General features: G+C 51.4%; 2 long non-coding RNA genes across 2 annotated transcripts in view; one reads left to right on the forward strand and one right to left on the reverse strand.

Annotated features, from left to right (window-relative positions):
* LOC139749095 (uncharacterized) overlaps positions 1-13,015 on the forward strand; it is a 284,265-nt gene that overhangs the window by 123,594 nt on the left and 147,656 nt on the right. The window lies entirely within an intron of this gene.
* Positions 1-13,015, reverse strand: part of LOC139749094 (uncharacterized) — a 123,068-nt gene that overhangs the window by 84,153 nt on the left and 25,900 nt on the right. The gene's annotated exons all lie outside the window — the stretch shown is intronic.

Here is a 13,015-nt window from a genome sequence, read left to right on the forward strand (position 1 = left end):
CACACACACACACACACACACAGACGTGCGCGCGCGCGCTGCAGAAGGTGGGAGTGGGGACCTATTTTGAGACGATACTTTTTTGTTTTTTCAAAGGATCTTTAATGACTTAGCAGAAGAGCAGAAGAAATAACCTCGTACACCTTGATATGTTTACGGATGATGCCAGCCAGGGTCATAAAGGAGGTGAAAAGCGAGGAGATCTGCATTAACTTGGAAGGGGACTTAGGCAAACTCCAGAGTTAGTCTGCTAATGAAATTCAGGTCGAATAGATATAAAGTAATGAGGATATAGCGAAAGAGGTTCTCAATATGAAACAAGCTTCTGGGATGTGTTTGTGAGAGATTGGGAGTAGGCAACGTCCCTAAACTATCGCCAGAGTCCAACATTAGGAGAAGAGCAAAGGAGGCAAAGTGGCTGCTGGCAAATATTGGAATACCATTCAGATATATGGGTAAGACAGTACTCAGCAAGCTGTTCATAGCCTACCTACAGTAGGCCAAAAATAGAATATGCTTCTCAAGTTTTGGTCACCTGATTTTTATAAGCACATAGACCTAATAGAGAAGGTCAGAAAGAGGGCAGTAAAGAAGGTCCTAGAAATGAAAGAGATGAGTCGCATGGCAAGGTTAGAAGCCTTGAATATATCCGCCATGAAAGAGAGAAAAGTAAGGGGTGACCAGATTACGAGCTTTCAAGTAGATACCACAATGAGGAATGTCAACAGAACACAGGGCTTGCAAAGATGGCCAGGATAGAACAACCATAGGACTTAACATGGAAATAAGCATGCAACTTGTTGGAAAAATAAAGTGTTTTTACAGTATGAGATTAATGGATGAATGGAATATAATGAATGATGAAGTAGTGAATGTGGACAACATACGGAAAATTTGTATGATGATAGAAAACATGTATGTGTGATTACTATTTGTTTGTTACGTACAGGGTTTTGCACTCGTGTTGCTCTCTCTCTCTCTCTCTCTCTCTCTCTCTCTCTCTCTCTCTCTCTCTCTCTATATATATATATATATATATATATATATATATATATATATATATATATATATATATATATATATATATATATATTAGTCCCTGTATGATAATGCTTCTGGATGTAGACCATAAGTGGATATTTCTGTACAAGTTACTGATGGTTGGTGATACTGTATGCTTGGTCACGTGTCTTCCCAGCACCCACCTTGCTACTCTGACGGCACCTTGTGCGTCTCCTCGTACAGACGTGTTATGCTTTACCCAGCAAATTTTTCAATCACTTTTACTTCGTACTTTGTGTTTACAAGATAATGGCTCCAGTACACTTTTTTTTTTTTTTTTTGAGCGGGATATGTATGGAGAGTGTGTGTGTAACTCCTACCCTGCAAGCCAGACACCTAAAAGATATGGTACAAGGTGATTCCAGCTGAGGAGGGCGACGTGCCCCTGCCACCATAACATACCATGCCGCCACCTGCTCCCTCGTCCGTACGACCGGCTGGCTGCCCCTCACTCCCTCCCCAACCCTCCATAATGCTTCCCGGCCTTGCAGTCACCAACCCCAGACTCTGGGGGATATAATTATAGCCCTGGACCCCACTGCTACACTGGAATTATTAGGGAAGGGGTTGATGTCGGGGGTGGGTGGCAAGGGGACCAGTTTTCCCTCATCACAGCTGGCTGGGAGGGCAAGGAGGGGTCTGTTGGTCAGACGGAGAAGCCGGCAACAACACACTGTTATGATGACGACAACCATTATTATGTTTCAAACATCCACTGTTATACTTACAACACTCATTTTCATACAACATCCAGTGTTAGACTTACAACACCCGCTGTTAGACTTACAACACCCAAGCTTATACTTAGGACACTCACTGTTATACTTATAACACCCATTCTTCTACTTAGGACACTCACCATTATACTTATAACACCCACTCTTCTACTTAGGACACTCACTGTTATACTTATAACACCCACTCTTCTACTTAGGACACTCACCATTATACTTATAACACCCACTCTTCTACTTAGGACACTCACTGTTATACTTATAACACCCACTCTTCTACTTAGGACACTCAGTTATACTTACATCCACTGGTATACTTACAACACTTACTGTTATACTTAGAATACCAGTTTATACTTACAACACCCACAGATGATAATTAGAATATCCAATATAATGTTAGAAACATCCGTGTATTCTTAGAACACCCAATGTTTGAACAGTACACCCTGTAATGTTTAGAACACCCGATGTTTGAACAGTACACCCTGTAATGTTTAGAACACCCGATGTTATACCTCGAAAACCCTGTGTTATCATCCTCTTATATACATGGGACACCGACTACTGTACAAATAACACCTACTGTTATACGAAGAACACCCACTGTTGTACAAAGGGCACCCACTTGTACGAAGAACACCCACTGTTGTACAAAGGGCACCCACTTGTACGAAGAACACCCACTGTTGTACAAAGAGCACTCAGTTTTACGAAGAACACCCACTTGTACGAAGAACACCCACTGTTATACAAAGAACACCCAATATTGTGCGACGAACACCCACTGTTGTACGAATAGCACCCATTGTTGACCGAAGAACACCCACTGTTGTACGAAGAACACCGTGTTGTACGAGGGCCAATAGTATAGCCTTCTAAGAAATTTGAAACACCCATTATTTTACAATTTGCATAGAACACTCACTGTTGTATCTATGTAGAACACTCAGAATTGTATCTATGTAGAACACTCAGAATTGTATCTGTATAGAACACTTACTGTTGTATCTATATAGAAGTCAGTATTGTATCTGTATAGAACATTGACTGTTGTATCTATATAGAACACTCAGTATTGTATCAATAGAACACTGAATGTTGTATAGAGAACACTTGACAGTTGTATCTACAAAGAACTTACTGTTGTATGTACATAGAACATTCATTGTCGTATCTGTATAGAACACTCGCTGTTGCATTTATATTGAACACTCCCAGGTGTATCTATATAGAACACTCACTAATGCAATTCGAATCCCGCATATCATATTATAGAACACGTTGTTGACAATAGAACATTCCCTATTGACGCTTCAGGTGTGTGTTCTAGCATGGAGAACATGTGGGGGTGTGGGTGTCGGATGCAGTGTTCACTTGCGCCGCACTCGCTGCTCACAACAGAAGATGGGGTAATTAAGTGTTATTTTTACGTGGCTATTTTGGTTGGGCAGTTAGTCCCTGGCGCTATGGGAAACACTTTGTTAATTATTATTGTTCAGTACAGAGCGAGCGAGCGAGCGAGCGAGCGCTTGTCTTGACACAGAACTCTGGTTAAAACGAATTTACTCTGCACTTGATGGTAAGTTCACATTACGTCCAGTCCTGCAGGACAGCTTACGTGCGTGATGTGCAGGAGGTCTGGCTCCCCACTGCTGCACGCACGTACAAGACGGGTCATGTGTGTTCACGTAGAGCACGTGGTGGCGAGCGATAGAACCACGTTCAGGCCAATCCCTGGTAAACAGACGCCCTTCGTTGTATAATCGGGCGTGTCTTGAGTGGTCGTATCCCGCCAGGGGCACAGTAGTTACCGTGTGACCCGACGTGCACGCAGCATAACACCGAGGCTGGTCCATCATTAATATGATCCGTGATCTCTGTTGCTGTTGGCACAATAGCCTAGTGTGAAGCATTCCTTGGCTAACATACATGTATATGTATATATTTTTTTTTCATCATTATAACACTTGATCGCCGTTCCCCGCGTCAGCGAGGTAGCGCCAGGAAACAGACGAAGACAGACCCTCTCATATACACACGTATATACATACACGCCCATATACATATACATATACATATCAACAGAAACACATATACATACACATTCACAGACATACTTATATACACATGTATATAATCATACTCGCTTGCCTTCATACTTTCCTTGCACCGCTCCACAGAAAACGGCATCGCCACCCCTTGCGTCAGCGAGGTAGCGCCAGGGAAACAGACAAAAAGGCCACACTTGTTCACACTCAGTCTCTCGTTGTCATGTTTAATGCACCGAAACTACAACTCCTTATCCACATCATGGTTTACCCGAGACGCTTCACATGCCCTGGTTCAGTCTATTGACAGCACGTCGACTCTGGTATACCACATCGTTCGAATTCGCTCTCTTCCTTGCACGGCTCTCACCCTCCTGTATGTTCAAGCCCCAATCACTCGAGATCTTTTTCACTCCATATGTCCAAACCATTTCAACACATCCTTTTCTGCTTTCTCAACCACACTCTTTATCATCACACATCTCTCTTACCCTTTCATTACGTAGTGTATATATATATATATATATATATATATATATATATATATATATATATATATATATATATATATATATATATTGGTGGTTTAATTAGATTTCCTGCGTGATCCAGTGAAGACGTGAGGTTGGAGAGGGGTTGGGTGGCTGAGGTAGGCAGCCCTGGCCTGGTCGAGTCAGCCAAGATAAACCATGTTAGAGTCGGGCGTTCCCTGGGGGTACGCATCCTCTTCCTCCTCCTCACCCCCCCTCATCACCATACCTCACTATACTGCTCCTACTGGAGGAAGGCCCGAGTGCCACCATCTCACTATACTGCTCCTACTGGAGGGAAGCCTTCCGCGCCACCACCTCACTATATCTGACTGTATGCCCGAGGCTTCCAGCACCATCGTCCCACCATACTTCACTTGACATCAGCACCTTTGTTGGTGGTGGTCACCACACACCACGCTACCCCGGGAGGGTTCGGGCACCACAGGTTGCACTATACTGACCGGCTCTGCACCATACCTCACCCCTAGCACTGTACCTCACACCTAGCACTGTACCTCACACCTGGCATTGTACCTCACACCTAGCACTGTACCTCACACCTAGCACTGTACCTCACACCTAGCACAGTACCTCACCCCTATCATTGTACCTCACCCCAAGCACTGTACCTCACCCCTAGCATTGTACCTCTCTCGTCCCGTCCTCGGTGGTACACTATTAGGTACCGCACCATAACTTGCTGTGTTATCATGTCAGGCTCCACTTTGACTTCATCATACTTCACTATAACCTCATACTTGTTACAACTTCCCCATACTTTCACTTTTACAACACGCCTTGCTGTAACTTCATCATACTTCACTATAACCTCACACCTACTATAACTTCATTATAATCTCACCCTTAGCTTCACCACTTTTCACTATAATCTCATCTGCTATAGATTCACCATGGTTCACTGTAATCTCACTCCTATAACTTCACTGTACTTCATTACAATCTTGCACCTGCAACAAAGTTATGATGGCTCTGTCTCACCATACGTCACCACACATGCTTGACCAACGTCACAACATAGCCTGCACCATGAAGCATCACTGTCACTATCGCTAACCATACTTCACTATGACCACCGTGCCATATTACGGTCTCACCAGCCACCATATCACCAGCCCTATATTACTCGCATCAGTCAACGCACGTGGCGCGACGGTACGACCCACGTAACGCGAAGGTAGGGTACAACCCATGTAACACGACGGTACGACCCACGTAAGGCGACGGTACGACCCACGTAGCGCGACGGTACGACCCATGTAGAGCGACGGTACGACCCTTTAACACGACCGTGCGGTGTGTGAGCACGAGACTACAACCCTTGAGTATAATATCTTGACCTGTGACCTAAGGTCATACCAAACCCGAAGGCCATACTGTCGTGTAGTGGTCGTACCGTCGTGTTCTGAGGTCGTACCGTCGTGTTCAGGGTCTTACCGACGAGTTCAGGGTCTTACCGACGAGTTCAGTGGGTCGTCCCGACGTGTTCAGTGGGTCGTCCCGACGTGTTCAGTGGGTCGTCCCGACGTGTTCAGTGGGTCGTCCCGACGTGTTCAGTGGGTTAACAGACACACCCAACACTACGTGCACTCCCACATATACCTCAGCCGTACATCACCACAACCCACACTCCTACCACACGCACTTACTTTGCCCAGTAATACACTTAACACCACACACTCTAAATACACCTGTACTCGTCTCTCCCTCCACCTCCCCCCTTCAACCCAACGCACTTGCTCGTAGAGCCACGCACCCCGGCAGCCTCGGCGACGCTCTCTAAGCAAGCACAAACCGGTCTACGTGAGACGGAACCAGTTTGGAAGGTCAACCTTGATAATTGCTTAACTCCAGCACCTCCAGCCGGGACGGGTCTGTCTCCCTCCAGCCGGGACGGGTCTGTCTCCCTCTAGCCGGGACGGGTCTGTCTCCCTCCAGCCGAGACGGGTCTGTTTCCCTCCAGCCGGGACGGATCTGTCTCCCTGCAGCCGAGACGGGTCTGTCTCCCTCCAGTCGGGACGGGTCTGTCTCCCTCCAGCCGGGACGGGTCTGTCTCCCTCCAGCCGGGACGGGTCTGTCTCCCTCCAGCCGGGACGGGTCTGTCTCCCTCCAGCCGGGACGGGTCTGTCTTCCTCCAGTCGGGACGGGTCTGTCTCCCTCCCGCCGGGACGGGTCTGTCTCCCTCCTGCCGGGACGGGTCTGTCTCCCTCCAGCCGGGACGGGCGTGTCACCCTTTCTGTCTGGTGTACGCGCGCCAGTCGGGTCCAGCTGAGAACAACACCACCAAGACGAAGATGATCTTCGCATCTTTTAAAAAGTCAAGTCATTGTGAGGCTGGTGCAGCTTCAGCTGTCTCAGTGTTGTCACCCCAAGTTACAGTTTCTTGAACCTTCTTGCATGTGACGGTACGACTCTTGGGCGGGCTGGATGGTGCCACCCCTGGGTATGCTGTCCTGGCCTCTTGACTTGGCCCTGTCGTATATTTTTTTTCTTTATTTCATTCATTTCATAATGACAGTATAACCAGCAGACCTCTATGACCCGTGGGGAGAACCAACACTACTTACTCGTCCGTATCGAACGAATCTCGTGGTTAACGAATGAATTTATCGTGTGCCTGGCAGGCCCGGCAGGTCGGGTGGGGCGCAAGCATTTCCAGGCGTCGCCTTAATAAAGCTCTTGACGCGTGAGAGACACTTATTTATCGACGGTTTCTAACACTTGTAGAAGCCAGGGACACATGTCAGGTGGTCCTGCACGACGTAATAAATGGATCACGTGGTTGGCGACTGAGTATCGTGCGTCAGGCAGGTCGGACGGGGGAGGACATTTCCAGGGTTCAGTTGCTGACTCCGAGTGACTATTTTATTGACAGGTTCTGCTTGTAGGAAACAAGATGATCTGTAAGGCGATCCTGCAGGACCCACTCCTGCTTGCTCTGGCGGCAGTGGTGGGTACTATAGGTTGGTGTGGTGGTGGTTGGTTGGTGTGGTCAGTATGGTGGGTGTCTGTTAGTGTTGAAAGTTTGGTGGTGGGTGGATGTGCCTGTGGCAGGGGAGAGGCTTGACCAGCGGCCGGATGGGTGTCAGGGTGGGGGTGGGTCGGATGCTGTGGGTAAGGGGTGGGGCCAGTTTTGGCACCTGTGTCTGGCGGGTGTTGACACGTGCAGGTCACCTCCCCCTAGTGCAGGCTGTGGCTGAGGGCAGGGGCTCACCCACCGCCAACCTGGGCCACTCAGGTGCGGGCATTCCATCAGAGTGCGGCCACTCAGACGTAGGCGGTCCAGCGGGCGGGCGGTGGCCTCTCAGTAACACAGATGGGTACTTGAAATCTTACTGCCCTGGCCTGGCCGGCGTGCCTATACTTACAGCGGGTGTGTTTATCTTGGCTAGGGAGGGTGGGGGCCGGGGCCTCCTGACGGGCGAGGGGATGTGGGGCCTCCTGAAGGGTGAGTGGAGGGGAGGGGCTGCTTGACGGGGGGTATTGGGGGAGAGGCTGGTGGGTGGGTGGTGGGTACAGTGATGCCATGCTTAGGGAGCGAAGTGTTCCGTCTTACCTCTACCACTGCTTCATGATGCTCAAGTATACCTCTCATACTTCTGTATTTACGTACACACGTCTGTGCACAGACGACCATACACACATACTCAGCCAACCCCCCCACACCCCCACACACACGCACACACATGCACCACTTACGCAAGCCCTCAGACACTCAAAATTGCTTTCACACACCCACCCACCCACACACACACACACACACACACACACACACACACACACACACACACACTGAATGAATTGAATAAGCTGAGCAACGAATTACTAATGTGGAAAGCATACACTAGTTTAAAAAGTTATAAGATTAAGTTTGAGACATATGGGACCCCACGCGTGTGAACTCCCTCCCTCCCCCCCTCCCCGTACAACATAGGCACACACGCACCCACAGTCCATGCATTCAAATGCACATATTTCCACATGCACGTAAGATCTTACATGCATGTACACACCTTTCCCGGACCTACAGACACACACACTACAGCCTGGCCAGGAGGAAGGTGTGCGTTTGTCATCACCCACAGCACATCACAGCACATCTCAGGCGCCGTTGTGAAAGGCGCGCTTGAGAGCAACACAGTGTGTACAGTTATTGCTAAGGTAGACTGTCTCACACGTCGCAGCCACCACTCCGTCACTGTACACAGCAGACTGTCCGGTTTGTAATGGCTTGATAAATCTGTATAACCCCTCAGGAACATCGTTGCGACCCTCGAGCACGACCCCCAGGGTGTGATGACCTGGCTCTTGAGCTTATCCTTAATGGTCAGGTGGAAGTGCAGGCCATCATGACCAAGCGTCACACCGTCCTGCTCCAAAAGGTTAAGCATCACGAACCTGGGAGGCGAAAAACTGGGTGCTATCTTGTGTGGATCAAGGAACACATTTGAAGTTCAGCACAGGCGGACGCCCTGCCTCCCGCCCGCCCGCCGCCCAGGGTCGGACGCCCGGAACGTTAAAACAGTTGCCAACGCGTGATAATGACGGGGACGCTGAGGAGTTTACAAGTCCGCGTTAATGAGACTGTTGAAGTAAGTGTTACAAGTGTCCGGTGACATGCGCACTAGTATGCTTGTGTGCACCTAGTGTGATCTCATACATACATACATGCACACATTCGCGAATATGCTGCTCATGCACATGCAAGTACATGTGTAGGAATATGCATGAATACGTACAGGCATGCACACACACACACTTGCCGGGATCAGCAAGCCATACTGAAATACGTACACAATTACACACGCAAAATATAAATAAACGCATGTACACGCACATAAATATTGCAGCTCTGTGCACGCACGTCACGAGAACGAAATGAGAATTTGTAGTGAAGCAGGAGCAACACATGAGTGTGTGGCGCGTCCCAGCTGGCTGTGGCCGCGCTAATCTCCGCCTCCCCCCCTCCCTCCTTCCACAGCTTCCCTCCCACTCCCGCGCTAATATTACGCACATAAGAGCCAGTGCTTGTCGCCTCCCAGCTTGGGAGATGGTCGTCCCCCCCACACAAACAGATATGTCGGGTAGACTCAGGTCGTTCAACTTATTATATTGCTCAATACGTTCTGCTCGAGCGATAGATAGACATTATCTGTTGATGAAAATAGGGTCTCCTTAAATTAAGACCAATGAATTGATTGATCTCATCGCCACGTAGACCTGGTAATGTTGGTATTTACCTCCAGGTGTTCGTGTATAAGTACGTGGTCAGGTACCAGCGGGTCGCTGTCCTTCACACTTGAGTCTTCCTAATGAGGTTATGTATGGTTATAGTCAACACTTGCTACATTATTACCTCTCCTCTCTACTTTTCTCTTCAAAAAAAAAATCGTAATTATGACTTTATTTCGATAAGTTAGATTGAAAATAAGATTTCTTTATCATCTTAATATACCATAAGACCTCATACTATGTACCACGGTAGATGAACAAATGAAGGAGTTAATGAGTATAGCCACTCCCACTTCAACAAAAATGTGTATTTTAAATAAAACTGAACTGTTAGACACGATTGAGTATAGACGATAGATACTGTAACTTGAAAGTATAGTAAATTACAGCTTAGGAACTGACTCGTACAGAAATGGGTTTGGAGGATATGTTTCATGTGTAGCTCACAGCACGCGAGGTGATCCTTCTAGTACGGTATTTTTACCAACATGATGCTCCAGCTGGCGCACATAAGCTGCTACCTTAAAGACCTCAGTTGAATCCCCTTGACCCCCGGGGTCTGGCCTTCTTACTCCCGCCACTGAGGCAGGTGTGTGGTGAGGGCGTCGAGTCTGGTGGCAGGTTACTGAGGTGGCCAATCCGCCCGGGCCGAGCTGGCTGGGCCCACAGCCTATCTCTCATCTCCTGCGGCCATGATTAGTGTTGTCATGGTATTCACTGGTGAAACCTTGGCCTCTTCTACACGTACTGGCTACGTACAGGAGGTTAAGCACTTGATTTACCGGCGGTCGGTAACGGAGATTACGATGACGTGGTTTGTCGGAGGTACTGTTGCTTAGTACAGAGGAGTGGGCATGAGGGAGGGCACATAACGGAGAGAACGTACCGGTGGTGAGCGATTAAACAGGGGGTAGCTGGAGGTCATGTAGCCAACCTTAGTGGAGATAACGTATTGAAAGTCCTGTAGCCGCGCTTAACTGTCGCCAGTACCGGAGGCCAAGCGGCCAAGCTTAACGGAGTGAGGGCAGGTGAAGCAGCCACCGACGCTGGCTGGTAGTTTTTGTGTTTTGTTTTCCTAGAGGTGTATGTGCAGGAGGCAGAGTAGCCTAGCTTAACACTGGTGTGTACTGCAGGCCACACAACCCTCCCCCTCTTACCGAGGCCTGTGTACTGCAGGCCACACAACCCTCCCCCTCTTACCGAGGCCTGTGTACTGCAGGCCACACGACCCCTGAGCAGGACGGTACGACCCCTGAGCAGGACGGTACGACCCCTGAGCAGGACGGTACGACCCCTGAGCAGGACGGTACGACCCCTGAGCAGGACGGTACGACCCCTGAGCAGGACGGTACGACCCCTGAGCAGGACGGTACGACCCCTGAGCAGGACGGTACGACCCCTGAGCAGGACGGTACGACCCCTGAGCAGGACGGTACGACCCCTGAGCAGGACGGTACGACCCCTGAGCAGGACGGTACGACCCCTGAGCAGGACGGTACGACCCCTGAGCAGGACGGTACGACCCCTGAGCAGGACGGTACGACCCCTGAGCAGGACGGTACGACCCCTGAGCAGGACGGTACGACCCCTGAGCAGGACGGTACGACCCCTGAGCAGGACGGTACGACCCCTGAGCAGGACGGTACGACCCCTGAGCAGGACGGTACGACCCCTGAGCAGGACGGTACGACCCCTGAGCAGGACGGTACGACCCCTGAGCAGGACGGTACGACCCCTGAGCAGGACGGTACGACCCCTGAGCAGGACGGTACGACCCCTGAGCAGGACGGTACGACCCCTGAGCAGGACGGTACGACCCCTGAGCAGGACGGTACGACCCCTGAGCAGGACGGTACGACCCCTGAGCAGGACGGTACGACCCCTGAGCAGGACGGTACGACCCCTGAGCAGGACGGTACGACCCCTGAGCAGGACGGTACGACCCCTGAGCAGGACGGTACGACCCCTGAGCAGGACGGTACGACCCCTGAGCAGGACGGTACGACCCCTGAGCAGGACGGTACGACCCCTGAGCAGGACGGTACGACCCCTGAGCAGGACGGTACGACCCCTGAGCAGGACGGTACGACCCCTGAGCAGGACGGTACGACCCCTGAGCAGGACGGTACGACCCCTGAGCAGGACGGTACGACCCCTGAGCAGGACGGTACGACCCCTGAGCAGGACGGTACGACCCCTGAGCAGGACGGTACGACCCCTGAGCAGGACGGTACGACCCCTGAGCAGGACGGTACGACCCCTGAGCAGGACGGTACGACCCCTGAGCAGGACGGTACGACCCCTGAGCAGGACGGTACGACCCCTGAGCAGGACGGTACGACCCCTGAGCAGGACGGTACGACCCCTGAGCAGGACGGTACGACCCCTGAGCAGGACGGTACGACCCCTGAGCAGGACGGTACGACCCCTGAGCAGGACGGTACGACCCCTGAGCAGGACGGTACGACCCCTGAGCAGGACGGTACGACCCCTGAGCAGGACGGTACGACCCCTGAGCAGGACGGTACGACCCCTGAGCAGGACGGTACGACCCCTGAGCAGGACGGTACGACCCCTGAGCAGGACGGTACGACCCCTGAGCAGGACGGTACGACCCCTGAGCAGGACGGTACGACCCCTGAGCAGGACGGTACGACCCCTGAGCAGGACGGTACGACCCCTGAGCAGGACGGTACGACCCCTGAGCAGGACGGTACGACCCCTGAGCAGGACGGTACGACCCCTGAGCAGGACGGTACGACCCCTGAGCAGGACGGTACGACCCCTGAGCAGGACGGTACGACCCCTGAGCAGGACGGTACGACCCCTGAGCAGGACGGTACGACCCCTGAGCAGGACGGTACGACCCCTGAGCAGGACGGTACGACCCCTGAGCAGGACGGTACGACCCCTGAGCAGGACGGTACGACCCCTGAGCAGGACGGTACGACCCCTGAGCAGGACGGTACGACCCCTGAGCAGGACGGTACGACCCCTGAGCAGGACGGTACGACCCCTGAGCAGGACGGTACGACCCCTGAGCAGGACGGTACGACCCCTGAGCAGGACGGTACGACCCCTGAGCAGGACGGTACGACCCCTGAGCAGGACGGTACGACCCCTGAGCAGGACGGTACGACCCCTGAGCAGGACGGTACGACCCCTGAGCAGGACGGTACGACCCCTGAGCAGGACGGTACGACCCCTGAGCAGGACGGTACGACCCCTGAGCAGGACGGTACGACCCCTGAGCAGGACGGTACGACCCCTGAGCAGGACGGTACGACCCCTGAGCAGGACGGTACGACCCCTGAGCAGGACGGTACGACCCCTGAGCAGGACGGTACGACCCCTGAGCAGGACGGTACGACCCCTGAGCAGGACG

The sequence above is a fragment of the Panulirus ornatus genome, chromosome 6 (assembly GCF_036320965.1).
Source record: "Panulirus ornatus isolate Po-2019 chromosome 6, ASM3632096v1, whole genome shotgun sequence".
NCBI classification, from domain to species: domain Eukaryota; kingdom Metazoa; phylum Arthropoda; class Malacostraca; order Decapoda; family Palinuridae; genus Panulirus; species Panulirus ornatus.